Source organism: Punica granatum, chromosome 1 (genome assembly GCF_007655135.1).
Source record: "Punica granatum isolate Tunisia-2019 chromosome 1, ASM765513v2, whole genome shotgun sequence".
Lineage (NCBI taxonomy): Eukaryota > Viridiplantae > Streptophyta > Magnoliopsida > Myrtales > Lythraceae > Punica > Punica granatum.
The window spans coordinates 14,177,044-14,183,730 of record NC_045127.1 but is presented as its reverse complement, the minus strand read 5'-3'; the positions used below and the strand labels follow the sequence as shown (position 1 = coordinate 14,183,730).

The 6,687-nt window shown below is 37.2% G+C and overlaps 1 long non-coding RNA gene across 2 annotated transcripts; it reads right to left on the bottom strand.

Moving 5' to 3' along the window:
- Nucleotides 1–535: 535 nt before the first annotated feature.
- Nucleotides 536–4,088, bottom strand: LOC116196750. Of its 2 annotated transcripts, XR_004154894.1 has the most exons (4): nt 3,488–4,088; nt 3,100–3,179; nt 1,561–1,637; nt 536–1,243 (listed from the first exon to the last, which is right to left on the bottom strand). It is a non-coding gene; the product is annotated as an uncharacterized LOC116196750 (long non-coding RNA). The 2 variants fall into 2 exon arrangements; XR_004154889.1 differs by lacking the exon at nt 1,561–1,637.
- Nucleotides 4,089–6,687: the final 2,599 nt, after the last annotated feature.

Below are 6,687 nucleotides of genomic sequence, written 5' to 3'. Positions count from 1 at the left end.
TCGTGCTTATATCTTGACCCCCTTTCTCGTATATTAAAAAATCTTCAAATTTATCTCTGAATCAACAAGCTAACACATTCATCATATTATATACATATTCATAAACCTACATATGAAAAGGGGATGATAATATGCATAATTTTTAGCAATCTCTTCGTAAGCACTCACTACTTAGCTGTAAAGTAAGTCACTACCATGCATATATGTATATAATGTGCTCCACATATCCCTAAAGTAAACTAAAGTAAACGAATAATTGAATTGAATACAAATTATTGTGCCCTAACTAGTCCTTTCCTTCAATTGTCTCTTTTTTTCCTTTTGTCTTTCGATAGACTTCCATTATGTTTTCTAGTCTCTCTACATATAGTTATCGAGATACGTCGCCAAGATACACGTATATTCATAAATACACACGAACATATAAATATACTATGGATACATATTTATATATACTAGAATAACAGCACATGCGTTGCACGTGCGCTGCTTGCGTTTATTCTGTTCTTGATATAATATAAATAGATTAATAATCTTTTAAAGTGCACCAAATATTTTCTTCATTAGTAAACAAACATGTACAAATAGAATTGAAAAGCGACGACTCAAGTCATGCCCTCGAACCTTACATCACTCGAAAGTGTCGAATTCAAATGAAAAAAAACTGAGCAATCAAGCAATTCTATGTTGAAAATTGGAAAGGGAGGCTACTCTTGCTCTTGTAGTTCTATTACATGTTATATCAGCGTCAGCCCACCATCTTCAGTCTTCTAGTGGAACAATATGGAGTTTCTTTCTTCCCGATTAACATAGCGTTCTCTTAAAGTAATCTCCCATTTCTTCCTTTTCAAAACTGAAGCAAACATCAGATCGATTTGCCAATTTCCAATATTATAACCGCACTTTTCCCTGAATAGCCACCAGATTTGGCCAAAGAAAAATGGCCCCCAGCACGTGGATAACAAGATGATCTCTTAATTCAGGCTCTCTACCACAAAATACAAAATCATTTACTCCAAGTAAACAATGCCATGTTTCCAACCTGACCTCTCCTTACTTGCCAATCTGTCTAACATGACCAATCACGAAATAAAAGGCAAGCAACAAATGGTTTTCTGGGTTTGAGGTCTTGCCGTGCCTTCGCCAAGGTGAACTTTGGTCAATGAGGTCTTGTAGTGTTTTGGCCAGCTCTTTTGACAGATGCAGTTTCACGGCCCAAACCAGTGGCATGACCAACCGTATCCTGTGAAGCCAAGATACGAAGCTGATTCAAAACCCACCATTCATGCACAATAAGTCAGTAAAATTTCCTATCAAGCTCAAAAAAATTCCAGAAAATAAAATTCCTTGTTTGGGAAAAACTGAATCCTTTATTTTAGAAAACTTCTTCCCAATGGTCCTACATACATAAATCATACAGAGTAACTTATAATACAAATTATCAAATCATAACCATTTCTGGCCCATTTATGGCTTAATCAATGCATTAACTCTTTAATAATAACTCAAGCACAAATTTTACAAGTTATTGCTTAGAAGAAAAAAGAATTGGGAACTTACATGAATTGAATTCATGATGAGAAACATCATGATATCAAAACATAAAGGGAAGTTGTGACGTTTTGGTTAGATAGACTCTGCAAAATACATGTAGGGAAACATCATACACTAATTAGCCTACAGAGAAGAAAAAGGGGCCACGACTTAAAATTGTAGCAGGTTCACCAACGGATGTCGTGCCTTGAATTTTTGGGGGCGAAGAGGTTATATGACATTAGCCAGTAGCCTATTTAACAGTACCATAGAAACCCATCCGAGGGCAGTAGAATGCATGAGCATGAATTACAGAGGTATGTGTTAGAAACTAATTGACACAGATAACAAACTAAGCAAACGCATAGGAGCAATACAAGCAATGTGACCAATACTGGCTAGGTATGAGGAAATCTATAATGTTTAAGGAAGCAATGCAGTTTTCTATCCACAGATATGAAGGGACAAAAAATGCACACGAGAATTGTGAAGTGATATAGGCAAAGAATCATTAGTCTCTGTCACTGGCAGTAAAAGAGGGGGGGGGAGGAGAAGCAGCAAGCGGAAGTAGGACAAAGAATTTGCAGAAAAAAATTGACATAATAAACAAACTGGTATAGGATCAGCACATCCATTACAACGCAACAAGTGTCTAGACCTCATAACAAATGGGAGAGTCAACATAGCATAATAAAATTTATTCAGAAAAGAAAAAAAAAACACCATTTTAAATGATCGATGATATCTACAGTGCAAAATCCATGAAAATCTAGCTGAATTAACCCCGTACGACAGCAGAAATAGATAAATTGTTGCAGAATTAACCCCATAAGATAGCAGAAATAGAGAAATAGTCTATCTGACATGATGATTTTCCCAAAAGGAAAAGATTCAAACATCATTTCAACTAGCCGAATGTTTCTCTCAGGCAAAACTCAAACTTATGAACCAGCAACTTAATGCAGAGGTGGCATTTCTATTATTAGTTATAAAAATCAATAATTAAAAATTAATAAAAATATAATTATAGTAACTAATTATGTAATGTTTTTCGCATGTAATTATTTTAATAGTGATTCAAGAAATTATAATTGAAAATCAAATATAAATCTTGTCCGGCCAAAAAAACAAGCACAAAACCTGCATTAGGTGGATTTCAGGTATCAGAATGATGATGTGCCTCGCAAAGGAATTAGGAACAATGTAATGGTAATTAGGTAAAATAATAAGCCATATACATATATGATAAATAACAGAAGAAATAATTTAGGTTCTTAGCCAAGGGCAAAAATGGTGATGTTTATTGCTGATCCAAGCCCACTCCAGTACATTCAAGAATCAACGATCCTCATAATCTTCCTATCTGCTGGAAAAGAAGGCCTCAAGAAAAGAGATAACTCTGAAATTCATTGGAGTTGGCATCGCAAAACCCATTTAGGCAAAAATGCAAACGATTGGTGGGCACATGGTCCACACTAAGTAAGACAGAATTTTGGATTTAGGGGCATAAAGATTATTCATTTTATGAGGAAAAGTAGGTCAGACAGTTTCAGCCTTCAGACAAACCTTCGATTCCCCAGCGGGTGTCTTGAAAGTCATATTCTTCCTGGCTAGCATAGCGTTTTAAAATGCAGGGGGTGGAGAACCTGCACAAATATAAGTGAAAAGTGTTTCTTTTTATAATGACTGTGGTGTTCATATAATATAATACATGGGCAAAAGATCCATAATACAAAAACTGATTTCGCTATGCATATTTCATATCCGATGGAGAGAACAAGACACAAGCATGAGTCGAAGTGAGCGATGCCTCGTGCATTCTAAACAGAAAGAGAACGGGTCAACCATCTATCCCGTGAACAACGGGTGCACTGCCACATAGCATCGGGAAGATAGAGCATAGAGGGATGGATACAGTGAAGCAAAGAAACGACAAATTGACCACGGTGACTACCTGATGGTAACGAAACCGTTGATGAAACTTGAAAGTGAAGTACAACACACAAGCATTACCACGAGCACTTTGGGGGCGCACAAATCGGGAAGATGTATGCGGTCGTCCAAGGCAAGGCAAAAGGCCGGTTGAGGATGGCAGATGCCATAAGACAACAATGCGCGAGAGCTACTATTGGAGGCCGGAATGCCAGATGAAAAGGGCAGCGATCAAGAGAGAGGTCTAGAGCCGGAGTGGGAGGGAAGTGGGGTGTGGCGCAACTGACAGAACAAGAATGAGCAGTCTGAGCGAATTTGCGAGGGAACGTCTCTAACACGGGCAGTGAAAGAGGTCTTGGCCGAATTCTGGAAATGGCGGGCGGTGACGGTGCAAAAAGAAGAACGTGCAGCCTGAGCGGGTTGACGAGGAGTCGTCTTTCCCGGCCTTCGGGCGGTTAAAGGGAACTCTGAGTCGACAAGGGTAAAATTGGGCGGTAAAGTGGAAGAAGTTGTCGGTGACAATGGCCGGAGAGGCCGAGCGTTCGGTCGGGAGCGATTGAACAGTCTCAGAGGTTGTCTGGCGGTGAACAGAGGCGTAATAGACGAGGCGTTTACGGGGAGGCTTTGTGTTAATTATTCGAATAATTATCATAAATATTTTTTAAAGAATTTTTATTAATTCTTTCATATCACGCTCATTTGAGTTAAAATTATTAAAAAAATTTTTGTTTATGTGCAGGAAATTATGGATTTGAAGTTAATCATTCAGATAATTATCATAAATATTATTCAAAGAATTTTTATTAATTTTTTCTCATCACGTCATTTGAGCTAAAATCACCTAAAATTTTCTCGTTCATGTGCATGAAATTAGAAATTTGATACTCATCACTCAAATAATTATTTTAATTATTCTTCGTTAAAGAATTCCTATAATGTTCCATGGGGAATTATGGGATTCTCACCCAAATAGCCGCTCTATCAATAGTAGCCTGTGGGGGGAAACAATTGGGAACCCATGGACGGATCGACAGGTAATGGCCGAGTATCGTCAAGGGCCATCCCCATATACCACCTCTCTATCCACTTCTGTACTGAATTTGAGAATGGAAAAAAAATCACGTCCTGAACTGATTAGTTTGAAATTCCCGTACGGCTTCCCCAGTTGAATCAATATCCGTCGGAGATGCATATACCCCACCTTTCATCCCAGGACTTAGATAATCAGGTAACTCGACTACGGAGCCAGAATTTTTACCTAAAATAGCTAATGATTTACGCGTTTTATTAAATTTATCATATACTTTTTTTTTGTCAGTTATATTTCATGATTTATATTTTGCTTCAAATCTATCACGCAGTTATCTTTTCCGTCGACATCTAACGACCGTACTGACATGGCGTCCACATGGCAAGTGGGCCCACTATCGCTTCACGTGCCACCTCAGCATGACCGTTAAATATCGACAGAAAAGATAACGCCGGATAAATTTGATGCAAAAAGTAAATTATGAGATATATCTGACAAAAAAAACATATAATAGATTTGATAAAATGGGTAAATCATGAGCCATTTGAGGTAAAAACCCCTCACGTAGCCCGACCTTGACGGATTTGTTCCTTAGTGAGAAGAATATCTCTGGACAGAGATCGGTGTTTAGCGTCTATCGCATTCTCTACTACAAATTCCTTCTCCAGTTCATCCTCATATGCTTGCCTCAACTGGTCTTTCTCCTCCACCAGCACATCTTGAGCCTGCTGACCCATGACAACCCCTTAAACGACAGCTTCCGCTTCCCGCTTGGTTCTTCACCCAAGCCCGGATGCCTTTTCAATTTCTTGAGTAATATTTTTTATTTTTCAAGAAAGGATCTTAATTTGTACAAATAATTTGGACTAATTAGAGATAATTAGTTGATTTTAGTCCAATTAAAAAATGATCAAATTCATTTTTTTATATGCAATCTGATATTTAGAAATTCAATGGATCTTGACTAATTCAGTTCAAGTAAGATTATCCCATCAAGAGATAAAACTCTCCTAACGTCGATTTTCTTCATTTTACAAGGCTCTAACCTAAGATCTTATTTGGGTGGAACAAATACCGAACTATTTGAACCAACTCATGTTAGTTGACCAAATTTATACAATCAACTAGGAAGATGAGATAAAAATAGACAAATACACGAATCTTTTTTCAAGAATTCAGTTCTTCGAACAATTCCGGGGACCATTAACCATGAAATAAGGGTTTTCAAAGGTCGACGTCACATGAGTACTTTTTAACTTTTATATATTATAATATATAAATTGTAATATATCAAGTTTTAATTATATTTATGAAGTGGTAATTAGAAAAATCATTTTTGTGATTATAAATGAAGCCTATGAGGCTTAATATATTGGCAATTTCTATTAGAAAACCGAGCACGTGCGCAGCGGAAAGTTTAATTACGGTAAAAATCAAATTTTTATCGCGTGCTCGTTTAATCAAAAACTTCAAGATCATATCTTGACATAAGAATCACCTTCTAAACGAATAGATAACATCACACAATGAATCCATAAGAAAAGTTACGAACTTTTCACTAACCTTATTGATTCGAGTCGATCAAATTAGCCGTCCAAGTGTCCGGCCTCTAGCTCGTCCACACGAGCACGTCTCCACCGAGATTAGACTCCTCTCGACCTGTACACTCCGATCTAGGTCACTGATCTCCAACGGAATCCTCATGGAATGAAAGGATCTCTTCAAGGACGCCAAGGACAACACCGAAACGCCGAATCGGATCCGAGAAGAGCTCCGATCAGCCTTGGGAGTTCACGACAACAATTGTTCAGCTGTCTCTCCTCTTCCTCTCTTTCTAATATTAGGGTTTTCGATCAATTAACCTCTAGGGTTAACTGTAAGAACATATCTATATATATTCTTACCCTAGGGACTAAAATACAATTATTAATTAATCCGAATTAATTAATAAATCACAAATGAGTCCTCACAATTTAAGTCATCCAATGACTTACCCTTATAGTTAGAAAGAAAGATTAAATAAGTCATTGACACGAGTTTCTATCAATAGACAATCTATTTACAGAAACTTTCCAAATAAGGAAACTATATTATTTCCTTAATATATTTATCCTTGATATTGAACTCGGTTTCAGGATGTGCTAGCACCCTTACAACCACATTGCAAGCCTCGTTCGATAATTAATTTCTAA